The following is a 13,067-nucleotide window of genomic DNA, read 5'->3' as shown; positions in this document are numbered from 1 at the left end:
GATCGTGCAAGGCTTTTATTTTGGTTTAATTGTAGCAATTTTAGTTAGTGAGTTGTGCACAAAAATATAGTTTTTGTAGCACAGTAGTAACGTTGCAAGCTGAAGAATATGAGCAAAATGTTTAGCAACTTATGAGTGTCTACATTTTTCAAAATAGCAATCTAATGGGAAATTGACAATTTTCACTAATAACTTAGCATTATTTTATATGTACATTTTCTCTATTAAGTGAGCATAAAGATTTTTTTTTGCTTGGGAAATTGAAAATTTTCACTAATAACTTAATATTATTTTATATGTACTTTTTCTCTATTAAAAGTTTGCATAAAGATTTTATTTGCTGGTTTAGTAGTGACAGTGACATTATTTTTTCTACATAAAATAGTATTGAAAATAAAAATGTACCAAGTATGTCATGATGACAAAATTATTCCACACCTTTAGCAGGGATTTTCAGATGAGAGTAAACAAGGAAGCTATGGTACGTGATGACTGCATACATAAACTAAATTGCACTGTGAAATTGCACATAACCCTTTGACATAGGGCAGATTTTTCGCCTAAAGAAGCACAACCGATTTGAAGCATTTAATAGCTTGTGCCTTGAAATCGGCATGGTGTTCAATTTGCACAGCTGTCAGAGGTCGAAAACGTAGCTATGTTGCATCTAATGAGAGAGATATGTCCGCTTTCAAAGGCACTGGCAGCTCTAATAACTGTCTTAGTGCTGAAGTAGCATTACAGTGCAGGTTTAAGAAATATTTGACTGTGCAATATTCGTGTGGCTTTGTGAAAATCTAGGTCACAGAATTAAGTTAAATTAATTTATTGACACAGACAATCTATGGAGTCGTATTATTACAGCAACATTGAATATGGATATCATATAAAATAAGATAACCATAAAATAAGTAAAATGTGACACCAAAAAAAAAAACAGAAACAAATGAAAATTCCATTGTGTCTTAAATGCCATGTTTTTAAAAGTTCATTTTCCATGACCAAAATATTTCTCCCATTACTATTGCTTATATTGTCACATTAAAAAGTTCCTTTTTTTTCTTATCCTGTATTTCTACAAACCAAAAGTGTCATACAGCCTCATTTTTCCCTCCATGTTGACGTGTTTGCTGCCATCATTTTCAATTGTAACTCACATAATCAGCATAACAATGCTCAAACTCCTCATGATTTTGAGTCATGAAACCACTAGACTGACTGCCTGTTGCGACATATCCCATCTCTCCTGTCTCTACATCTGGATGCTAATGCTCATTCAACCCAGTAGCTCAAAGCCGCATCATCTCCGGCTGGCATGGCAGCAAAATACTTATGTAATACTACACACTCCACTGGACTCAACTATTCTCAATGAGTCTGCCTATTTTACATGAATTATGTTGTATATAATATTTTGCTTCCCTTTGCATTTAATACCCATCATTGAAAAACCTTCATGTTTTGTTATATGAAGTGTAATTTCATGCACGAGGGAGTTTAGAATTTTATCAAGCTTTCTTTGTTGATGACGTAATAGTAAGTGGCAGCTTCGCCATATTCAATTCTGTTGTTTGAAGTACTCTATTTAGGTTTAGCTTCATATGTTAGATTAAGTGTAGCTGCTGGAAATCCCTGTCTCATGCAGAGGCTTGAAAAGGTCACACAGCAAGACTTGTGTAGTTCTCACCATGTTACAATGTAAGAGTTGAACATGTCTGTTAGGGAATGAGTCAAGGGTGAATGTTCTTTAAACAGCTCAATGCCTCCATGAACACACAAATTCTAGGGACCAGATTTAATTTATTGAATCTTTTTTGTTCCCCATAACTACCAAAGAAATCATTTAACTCATCCTTCAATTTTATCATCAGCTTGTCTACCATATTTTCTCTTTCTGGATCTTTTGAATAACTTTATTTTGTTATATGTAAGTGATTATTTGACTTAGCAAATAAAACAATAAATAATAATGAAGAATCCCCACAAAATTGAAGAAAATTGAACAATTAACAATACTTTTTTACATAAGGATCAGTAGCTTTATATAGATATTTCCACTTAAAAAAATAAAATTACCATCTAAGAATTGCATTTTATTTTTTTTACATCGGTTGTCTTTACGTTAAAGGTGAGAAAATCTAATGGTCAATAGACAGGGCAATTAACAGCATTACACTGTTGTTGGTGGGTCTTTAAAACTTCACACAGTTGGATCACGTGACCCAAAGATTTCCAGCTGTTTGGTTTGGCTGGTACAAACATCAGATGCTATCTCTTATGCATTCATCTCAGTAATTGCCCGTAAATGTAATCTCATGCATGCAGCAGGCTTTGTGTGCAGAGTGATTCAATTTTAATGTTGGCTCATTAGAGTCCTGCCCTTAACTGGACAAGTAGAATAAGGATGGCATTAAATCACACTCAGATTAATTGCAACAGTTTTTCTGATGGTGCACTATAGGGAAAATTAATGAGTTAAAAATTGACTACATACATAATATACATACTTTGGAATATATCAAGTATCCAACCAATCATCCATCCGTCTATTGTGGACACAAATCCAAACATTTATCTCTATATACACTCTATTCACAGAACTCACTGTCACAGTTTCCATGTCCGGTTTGGCGAGAAACAAGACTGTAATCTGCCTAAGGCTCCATTGCTGCTTCATTAAGTTTAAAAAGGAAAAAAATAAGGAAATGACCTCCCTTTTTGCCACATTAATGCATGCTTGCATACACTTGTTGTGACTTCATTTAAGGACAGAGAGGAAAAACAGAATGATAACTACTGGCATAAATTACTAAGTAATTTTACTTTTTACATTATACTTGGAGTTTGAGGTCTTTAATTTCTTTAGTTATCTCACCATAAAACAATATGTGAATCTAAGGCTATTTTTTTTATGATGTGTTTGGGTTTTTTGCCAAGGAATTATTTTTCTAATGTGTTTTATTGAAATGCAACTAAGTTTTTTTTTCTGAAAGTGAAAATATTTACCCCTGTTGATATTATTTAAATTATTTACTAAAAAATGCATATTTTAAAGGGGGAATATTCTAATGCGATAAAAACAATGAATTAGTTCACCTGTAATATGAAAGCATTATCAATTCATAAATTTGAAATTAAAATGCTTCCTTGAAAACCAAAGCTTGGGCTATGCTGCCCCCTGTTGGTTTATACTTTATAACTGGTTGTTGTCAATGAAGATACTATTTCTATCTCTTTTGGCAACTAAACACTTTAATTATTCTAAATTAATTCATTCTATTATGTGGTCCAACGCACACACTTTAGACATATAATCTATATTTAGCGACGCACATTGGATTTTATTCTGGTCCAGTGTAATTATTCACAAGTGTTTACGCACCTAAAATGAAGTATGTTGTGTTCATTCAGGCAGGTGTGCGCAACCAATCATGGAGACAGGCCTCATGCATGTTAGGAAACACACTGTCAGACCTTTTCTCTCAGTCTGCTATTTTTAGTAGACACCAATGCCTTCCGGCAAAAAAATCACATGAATATGGATCGCGTGCTCGGCTGTTCGCGGGGTTTTCTGTCAAGACAGCAATGATTCAGAAAGACAAGCAGCAAATATTCTGTGTGTGTTCAATAAATACTCAGCATATGTATGTATGTAAAACACTAGATGCATTTTTTTTAGCGACAGTACATCAATGACTCGAAATAATAAACATTCCTAATTTAAAAAGAGTTAAGCATAGATGAAGGAATTGGATTTTATGCTATTTTAAGTCTTGTTTTATCACTTTTTCATCTCTAACTTGCTGCTCTTGACCCCTACATACATACTTTGCAAGTCAATATCATTCAAAGGCTGTCCATGGTTATTTTTTTTAAATAGGGCAATTTAGACTTGGTACACATGCATCTTGGAAGACAGGTTTATTTTGGTGGGGCTCCATTTTTCTCAAGTCTCCTTGGCCGCCAGGAAACATCCTTGAGAAGGAGGCCACAAGGCGTCTTTTCAACACAGTTGGGGGAAAAAAATCCCTTAAAAAAATAAAATAAATAGATAGCAGATCCTGCAAATTTGAGCAACGGCCAGTAGGGAGAGCCCCGGTTCTATCCAATAACCTCACGAATTAGTACATTTTCATGTGAAAAGAGTGGTAGTGTCATTTACCGCTCAAGACATTTAAAAAAGAAATAATTTAGGTAAGCCATGGTAGTGCTATTGTGCTGCTGAATAAGTCTGTCTCATTAAAATATATGCTGTCGTATGTCTATTAAGGAGCTTTTAATACTGGCCTTATTTTTTACGTTGACAAGGTCAGACAGTCACATTCAGCTTCTCTGTTTGTGTCCTATAAACATAAGCAGAAGGGAAAATTAATTCATATTAAAGTTTGAACAATGCAAGAAAACATTCTCCTTCTAGCATTTATTTTTTAAGATTGAAAGCCCTTTTTTTCGTGCTATCCAATGCAAGATCAGCCAGGTAAAGGCAGTTTTAAACTTGATCATTTAGTGGACGGATACAGGATTGAACACTGGGAACTCACTCGTAACTAATGAGAAGATATTATTCCTTTCCCTTTAATAGCACATGTGCTGGAGTGAGGATGTGAGGGGAGGAGAAACTAGTTTACTCAGTGGAAGTTTTACTCTCATCTTTTGAGTTTTAGTATATTTAGTATATTTTAATGTTGTGCTATAAATAATCTCAGTAGTGGTTAGAATTTTTTTTTATTCCATCTTCTAATATTGTGATTTTGTATCTACACTCTGAGGTGTTTATTGATGGCAAGTGAGATTTGATTTTCAAAATAAGAGAGCAAATTGCCTTAATTTGAATACATTCACTATATATTATGTTTACAAAAAGTCAAAGCATTTTGCATGAAGATCCCAATAAAAATACTTTCTATCGTACTATTTGCACATACCTGATATCTTGACAATGGTTATAGAAAACAGCAAATAAAGACATAACTTCATGGGGTTAAGGCAGGAATGTTTGTTTTGATATTCTATACTTTAAGGCCCATTGACATTTTGACCACTACACACAATCCAGATCTTAACAAGAACAAAATGATACGATCATAAGAGTGATTTTGAGGAATTATTCACCCACCTGTATGCATGCTGTCACTAGGTGGAAAGTCAGCAATGTGTTCAAATTGACAAAATACTTCCTGTTTGCCACTTAACTTGCTGAATTCAATCAAGTGCCATCTAGACACTCGTCTCGGTATTGCACAAAAGCAGATATATTTTTTAAAATCCTAAAATATTATATAAGTTTAACCAAATCAAGGTATGCAATTATTTTCACCCTTTTAAAATTTCTATACTCCTATTTTATATAAATATTTATATTAAAAATATTCATTGTGCCACCCACCATTGTATTTGTGAATGTTCGATTTCTCATTATTATAAATTTGCTTGAAATATAACCATTATTTATATGTGCTTGCAATGAAGAACGCTTTTGCTTATGTATAAAATTCATTTTTTTTTTAAATTGGGAAAAAAAAGACCAATAAAGACAGGGTTAATGGTCATAACATTTTCTTCTCCCAGCTTTGAAATGTTCTTATCTCCTTCACGCTCTCCATTGCTGTCCTCTCCCCACGGAATGGTCTTGTTCTCCTCACTTGCAGCTGATGTGCTCGGGGCGTCCGGAGCTGATGCAAAGTGACAAGTCTCTCCATCATAAGAGAGAAGCTGGGGTTGGGCCTCTCTTCCCCCACACTGGGCTGTTTTTGTTCGCCGCAACTCATGCGGATAATTTGCCGGGATGCGGCGGAGGGCTGTCATAAGGACTTGGCTCAAGGGGTGTGGGAAAATAACAGAAGCGTCTTCCATGCTCCGGCCCTGCTTTAATGATGAGCATTAAATATGAAGATCTTTGTATAAGCGATGCATTAGCCTACTCCGGCGTGTCCTTCTTCTTGCATTGGCTTTTTATCTCTTTTTCAGTCCCTTCTGCAGCCTCGTCTCGACTCGTGTTTTGAAATCAGTTGAATAATCCGACTGACAAGCCGCCTTAAGGTCATTGCATCTCTGTTCAGAAAATATTCTCATTCTTTATGAAAACCAAGCACAAACACTGTTGTGCGACTGTGCTCACACTCCCTTATGAATTCAAGTGGCGGCTCCAGTATTTCAATGTTGAAAGATTATTAAAAGGACTATATGCATTAAATAGGATGTATACTTGATCATTTGAGGAAATGCATCTTCTTTGTGTCCCCATTCGGATAATGTGAGTAAACTTAAAATGACATAGTGAAAGCTACAAACACATTTCCTTTTATCAAGCATTACATTGTCAGGTATGTAGTGTCCTGTCAAGTGTCCTAAGTCATTTTTAAGATAAAAAAAAAACCCAACAACACTCATCTCCCTCAAAATAAACCTCCCTGGGTGGAGCTCTAAAGGACACAATGACTTTGTGAACACTAAACATCTGTGCAAAACCTTGCCGTAGAAAATACCCCAACACCAAGTTTGAGCAGACTATGGCGACATCCTCTAAGGAACAGCCTTTTTTTGGAAGGCTCTCCCAGCACAGATGTTGCATATTTAAAATAACCAAAAGGAGAGAAAAAAAACTGGAGGAAGTTCTTGCGTTGAAAGGAGGGCTGCTCCTCAGTGGGGGTTATCTGTGCCTTCATCCGAAAAGCCAATCCAAGGTAGGCCACTGTTTAACCGAGCAAAAGTAAAGTGATATTCACTATAAAGTCACCCTGTCGCCACTTTGACATGGCAAGGTGTTTGGTGCACTCATTAGGCATTTTTAAACACTTTTCATGTGCAAATTTCAATTGTCAAAGCATTCAAGTGTGCTTTCCCCACACGCCATGTTTTGGTTCCCTAGACAAATACTCAATGGAATTTAGCTTGAGGTACATGGAGAGGCAAAATAGTTCAATGCTTTTCTTTTGCATATTTTTGAGATGTATTCCACTCCATTACCCCATTGGAAGACCAATGACTTTTAACTGACCCGAGTATCACATTTCTTTCAAGATTAGTACCTTAATTGTCTGGAAACTCTTTTTTTCTGGCATTTTCCAACTTCCATCTCCTTCAAAATGATGTCCACAAGATGGAGATATTCCCCAATTTAATCCAAGGTTCCCTTATGAGGAAGACAAGATAAGAGTGAGAGATGCAAACAGAGTGATGCTCTACATGCCCAAGTGTGACAGATTGTGTTTGTATGAAACAGTATGTTGTGCCCGAATAACGTCGGAATGTGTCTCTATGTTTATGTCTACAGTCTATGTATCCGAATGTGGGCATGTTTGTGTGTTTCACATGCCTTGTGATGTACTCAGCGGACATACTGTGATAACAGGGAGGTCCCAGAGCTGATTGGAGCAGGTCCCAGGAGCCCAGAATGTGGAGGAGAGATCAAAATAGGTCAGAGCCTATGTTTGTGGTTGGGCTCTATGCTCGGTCTTGGTTCACACCAGGGTTCAGATGTATATGACCGCCGTCTTCTCCATGGTGGTAAAAAAAATTCATTGCCCGCTATTCTTTTCCAAGAGGGCACATGAGTCTGGTGCACTGCCCTGGACCTCCACATATCAACTTGACCTCTGCATTTTGAGCCAAACAAATACACAAAAACACATTGGAATAAATGGTTATAAATGGCTTTCAGAGCACTAAAAGGTAAGGACAAGAAAGACATTAACTTAGAATATTCACACTGAAAATATGCAAAATGAATTGATTTTTTGCAATGAACCATCACTATAAAAGATGTACAAAACATTATATAATATGTAGTGACTTTTGAACAATGTGTAAATATCTATTATGTTGCATCTTACTGACTATTAACATTTGGTTGGTTTTATTCAACCAAATAGGCTAAAAATGAGTATAATTATTCTGATAAATTAAATTTACACACCACTTTTCCATGCTGTCCCAAAACCAATTATTTAGTTTTACTTTAAATTAACTGTATCATCTCCGTGTTGACAAAAAGGATTAGTTAGTGTACCAAATAAAGTTATGATTATAAGTAAATCACCAAAGAGGCAATAGAAATATAGAATAGTTGAAATGAAAAGAACAAGAATATATACTTTTGTGTAAAAAAATGAAACCAAGTCTTTTTTATTTCATTATTATTCACTGAAGGATCAATAGCAGGCATGAGTCATCCTGCTGCTGCTGATTTATAACTGAGACAGAAATAACTAACACAGAAATCTTCCAAAAAAGAATTTGAGAGGTGAAACAACACAAAGGTAAGGTATCGGAACATATATATCTCATCCTACTTTAGCTAGTTCCCCTCATTGATTAATAAGGTACCTTTCAACTTAGAAACTACTTCACCCTTTCTGCAAGAAATAAAGATTTAATTTCAAATATAGCAATCAAAGTCCATTCTCTCAGCGAGCAAAAGCTGAAAAACATCATTAGGAGACTTGAAGGATAAAACCAGCATTTCTTGCATTGCAGCATAATGGCTAAAAAGCCTTCCTAATGATGCTACAAGTATGCATATATATTTTTTCTTCTCACGGGCACTCACATATTCATCTCTTCTCTATTGTGTCTTCATGTGACTCATTCAAGGGTGCCAAACCGGCTAATTTGTGATAACAGTTGATGCCTGAGCTAATTAACATGCATGTTTTAAAACCCTAACAATTAAAGTGCTAAAGGAACAGTGCCACTACAATACTGAATATTGGCCAAATGGTATCACTGCAATGGCACCTGGTACTCAACAGATATGTCTGGCTACCTTTCGTGCCCATATACTGTGACTTATTGCCCTCCAGCTCAGACCATCTGACCAGAATAGAGGGCTCAAAATGCCAGACTAATAACAGGAGTGAAATCCAGGCAAAGGATTTTAGTAATTATACCCCACTGTGGGATATAATGGCAAAAAAAACAAAAATCGGAAAAAAACGAGGACTTTGCTGAGACAAAGAATACAAAAGAAAAATAGCCATAGCACAATGTGGGTCATTAACAGAGTTTCTATACAGGCTGAGGTTTGAAAAAGTTTATCTGATGCAAGTGTAAGATAATTAGAAGAAGAGTTTTACTCAATTATCTGTTTAAGGAGAACTGGCTGGTTGGTCAGTGAGGAATACTCACATCAGGCGTAAAACCAGTTTGTCCGTTTTCAGGATCAAAAGTCTCTATATGGGACTGACCTACCCTTGAACTGGGTTCCAGGGGAATAGTCTCAATCTCTCTCCAAAAGTGGAGGAAAGGAAACTATTATCTTACAGTCTACGGAGGAGACAGTAGGCGATGATAGAGAGAGTGAACCCAGCCAGCGAAATTAGGCCGAAACGGACCACCACGGCAAAGGTTTTTTGGCTGAATGACTTTCATATCATTTGTGTATTTGTGTGTGCATTTCAACCGTCGACGTTTGTGTTCTTAATTTGCTACATCCCAGTGTATGTGAGCCTCTCACATTTGGAGCGAAGGAAGGATGCAATTTACATTTTCCCTGCACAGGCATACAAGAGTGGCAACAAATATAAAAAATAAAAAAAAAACCTGCGCCTAAAAATAAAATGACTTGAGAATTAATTAAAGTCAGAGAGTGTGCAGCAACAAACAGTGTCGTCCTATTTAGGGCTAATATCAACTCCAGCTAACTAGTGTTGGGAACTTGTGATGATTGATGGCATCTGTCACTGTTCCTGCTTTTGGCATACCTCAACCCTATGCAGCAGTTGCACAGCAGCCAGAGATACACAGTGCCTGATCTTTTATTCCTTTATTCAAATTGCCATCGATTGAATGGAGTGATCAGAGGTGTTGCCCTCTCTGGAAGACCTTAATCTCTCGCTGACACATGGAAGACTCGCTGGACTTTGATGATGCAGCCGCATATCCTTTCGGGCTTTCAAACAACCCGGCGTGCAGCGCTACCTCCGTCAGCTGTCTGGAGAACAATCATTCAGTACAAAGCACTGTCAAGGCTTCAGCAAGCACAAGCTTCACCCCGCCAGCCTCTAATTCAAACCCCGTTCCCCTCCCCGCATGCCTCCCGCTCAGCTGCAATGCACTCTGGGATTGGATAAGCAAATCCCTTATGCAATTAGTGGTGCTTTCAGAGGCCATGGTTTAAGAAATGTGGTGGAATTTGCTATACCAGGGTGCCCTCGCACTATGGCCTGCGAATGGTTCAGGAGTACATTGCTCAGGATATTTGCAACTCATTTTACTGGCAGTCGAGCGTAAATATGATAATTTAATAACAATAGATTGAAAAGGTGACACTATATGTTAAGGTAATGTTTCTGTTTTACTGAGCTAAGGCACCTAATTAAAAAAAAACACAAACTACGAATAGTGATCACTCGATAATACACTTACTCAATGTGAAATCTGGACCTGGTTAATCCAATTTAAAACTGAATCTTCATTTTTGACAACAATGTTATTGTCCACACTGCCCTTTAATGGGGATGTATTTATTTGGTAATTAAGTAATAATATTTTCTAATCAATTAAATGGAATTTAAAAATTTACTACTGTCCAATTATAATCTCTCACAGCACCCTTTGGTGTGATTGTGCCTGACTTCGAATTACAATGTGTTCACACTACATTGTATAAATATGTATACATGCATATAATCATACGAATGATTAAAATGTTTAAAAAATAAAAAAAGAACAAGTAGAGCACCGTTTGCATAACTTTTGAACTAGAGCCTGTTTTTCAAGACCAAAAAGTATGTTTGGAACCTGCAAACATAAATTATCAAAGTTACAAAGCTGCAGTAGTTTAAAAATACATTGCATTCTTAAAAGTACGATTATTTCCTTTCTGAAAGTACCCACTTGTGGTCCTAAACAAGAGGATAGTGTTTTATTGAGGGCTATTTTGCTTCTTTACACTCATTCTAACTAACATAATTATCCTCTTCATTGTTCCTCTGTGTTTATATTAAATCGGTTTTGCATATGCGTGTAAATGGAGCTAGGGCTCAATGCTGTTGTTTACTTGATTTTTTTATGGCATATAGGGCCCAGTGCAGCAATAGTTTTGAGGCATCTTAAGGCATTCTTCTTGAAAGAGTCAGCTCTGAGACATTCGGTCGAAAACCCAACGAGTCGATGATATATTTATCCCTCAAATAATCCTCAGGTGTGACTACTTCTCCATTAGAATGATAGATTTGACTTGAATAACACCCACACGGCAACGGATGTCACAGCGGAAAAATGAGCCAGAGTTGTCACAGCGGGGATAGAATGTCATCTGTGTATCAAATGTGATCATCTTCATGGGTGTGTGTACTGTGTGTTTGTGCATGGAGCCGTGTTCAGCATCTCGTAATGTCTTGTGACAGCCGCGCACAACCCATTCCTCACTACGCGCCATCCTCCACCTGGGAAATGACCATCCCCATCTCACCGGGCCTTGCCATCTACTCTTCGTCATTCTATGTTTCACTCCATCTTTCCATCTAGTCTTGCTAGCTTTCAGACAGATTGAGGCATAATTCTAATATAAGACTATATATGCTTTTCTTTATTTTTAATTGATATATTATATTAATATATACCTAGGGTCAGGAGCCTTTTTGACAGAGAGCCATAAACAATTCATATTTTCAAATGTTATTCGTTGAGAGCTATATTCAGAATTTAAAACTAAAAATAAATGATAATGTGAGAATTTTTTAGTCATTTATTTTGATAACATTGTTAATCTGTTGCTAATTAATGAGTATAATGCTCTCTCATCACTGCTTTACATATTTTAGCTCACAGGTTAGCGGAGAGCCATATCAAAAAGCCACATATGGCTCAAGAGCCATAGATTCCCTACCTATGGTATATAGGAAAAATCTTACAGCATTTAGGGATATGAAAAAAGACAAATGGTGGGCATGTGAATTCTTCCCCAATAAAACAGCAAGGATTAGAATAAATCACAATAATACAATAGAAATCAAATTGTGTGTGATACACAAAGAATAACACTACAATAGGAAGACATAATTGCATTTTTTTGTATTTTCTATGCAGCTTTTTCTTGCAAAGGATGCATTTTCTCTTTTTAAAGGCAAAACCTTTCTGTTTCTCTACCTAATAAGTGCTAGTTGCAGACTGAAAAATATTTAGTTGTTTGCATTTTGCAGCGTTGATCATATTTAAACATCCTTTCAAACAACCAGAACCTCTTCTGTCAAAGAACTTTGGTACATTGTGTTGGTTGATGCAAAACTAATACCCTATCTTTTGACTGCTCGCTCGGGTTTACAAAATAAACACGTTTCTCTCGGCTGCATTGGTAGACATTGTCTGTGCTGACTTTCAATCTTTTCAAGGGTATACGCTACAATTAAAATGTTTTTTTTTTTTTGAGTTAAGCACTTTGCCTTCTGGGCTCAAAATGGGGACCTCAGCAAAGTTGTTGTTTTCTCAGGCTCCATCATTTACCTCAATTCTATCATCACTGACACATTGCTCGCAAAACTTCAAGGCCAAGTCTGCATAAAACAAATCATTGTGTGGCGTCAGCAGATAATGTGGGCTTGTGATGCAAATCTGTTTGCCACTTACTTTCCAACTACATTAAATTTGCTTCTGTGACACATGCTTTGATGGCACGTCACCGAGCAAACAAGAAAAAAGTGTGTTTGTGTTGGAGTGTGTTTGCCTCTATGTGTCTGTAAGGAATGAAAATGCAGATCACATGATAAAGTGGGTGTTTGTTTATATGCGTCAGTTGTTTTGTTTTGGGCAGGTACATTTTTAAGTAAGTATCTCTTTCTGCAAAGTTTATCTGTACATTTCTGAAGCACCAAATAGTACGGATTGAACCTCATTTTTAATAGTGTTCCCTCGGTTATCACGGTTAATGTGGACCGGGACCACCCGCGATAAGTGAATTTCTGCAAAGTAGGAATTCCCCTTCAAAAATGCTTAATTTTAATTGAATTCCAATTTTTTTTAAAGTTTTTATTTTTATATTTTAAAAAAAAAATGTACCCCCCTGTATACAGTACACCATATAGAATACGGGTAGAGAGAGAAATTCATGTTATAACAAAAAAAACTGT

General features: G+C 36.4%; 1 long non-coding RNA gene across 1 annotated transcript in view; it reads right to left on the bottom strand.

The window, feature by feature from the left end:
- Window positions 1-3,905: 3,905 nt before the first annotated feature.
- LOC144188297 (uncharacterized) overlaps window positions 3,906-13,067 on the bottom strand; it is a 36,008-nt gene continuing 26,846 nt past the window's right edge. The window contains exons 2-4 of the long non-coding RNA XR_013324933.1: window positions 7,341-7,595; window positions 7,029-7,132; window positions 3,906-4,343 (exon numbers count right to left, since the gene is read on the bottom strand). This is a non-coding gene — a long non-coding RNA (uncharacterized LOC144188297). The remainder of the gene's footprint in view (window positions 4,344-7,028; window positions 7,133-7,340; window positions 7,596-13,067) is intronic.

Source organism: Stigmatopora nigra, chromosome 2 (genome assembly GCF_051989575.1).
Source record: "Stigmatopora nigra isolate UIUO_SnigA chromosome 2, RoL_Snig_1.1, whole genome shotgun sequence".
Lineage (NCBI taxonomy): Eukaryota > Metazoa > Chordata > Actinopteri > Syngnathiformes > Syngnathidae > Stigmatopora > Stigmatopora nigra.
Note: the sequence above shows the minus strand (reverse complement) of the source record. Positions and strands in the feature narration are given on the sequence as shown.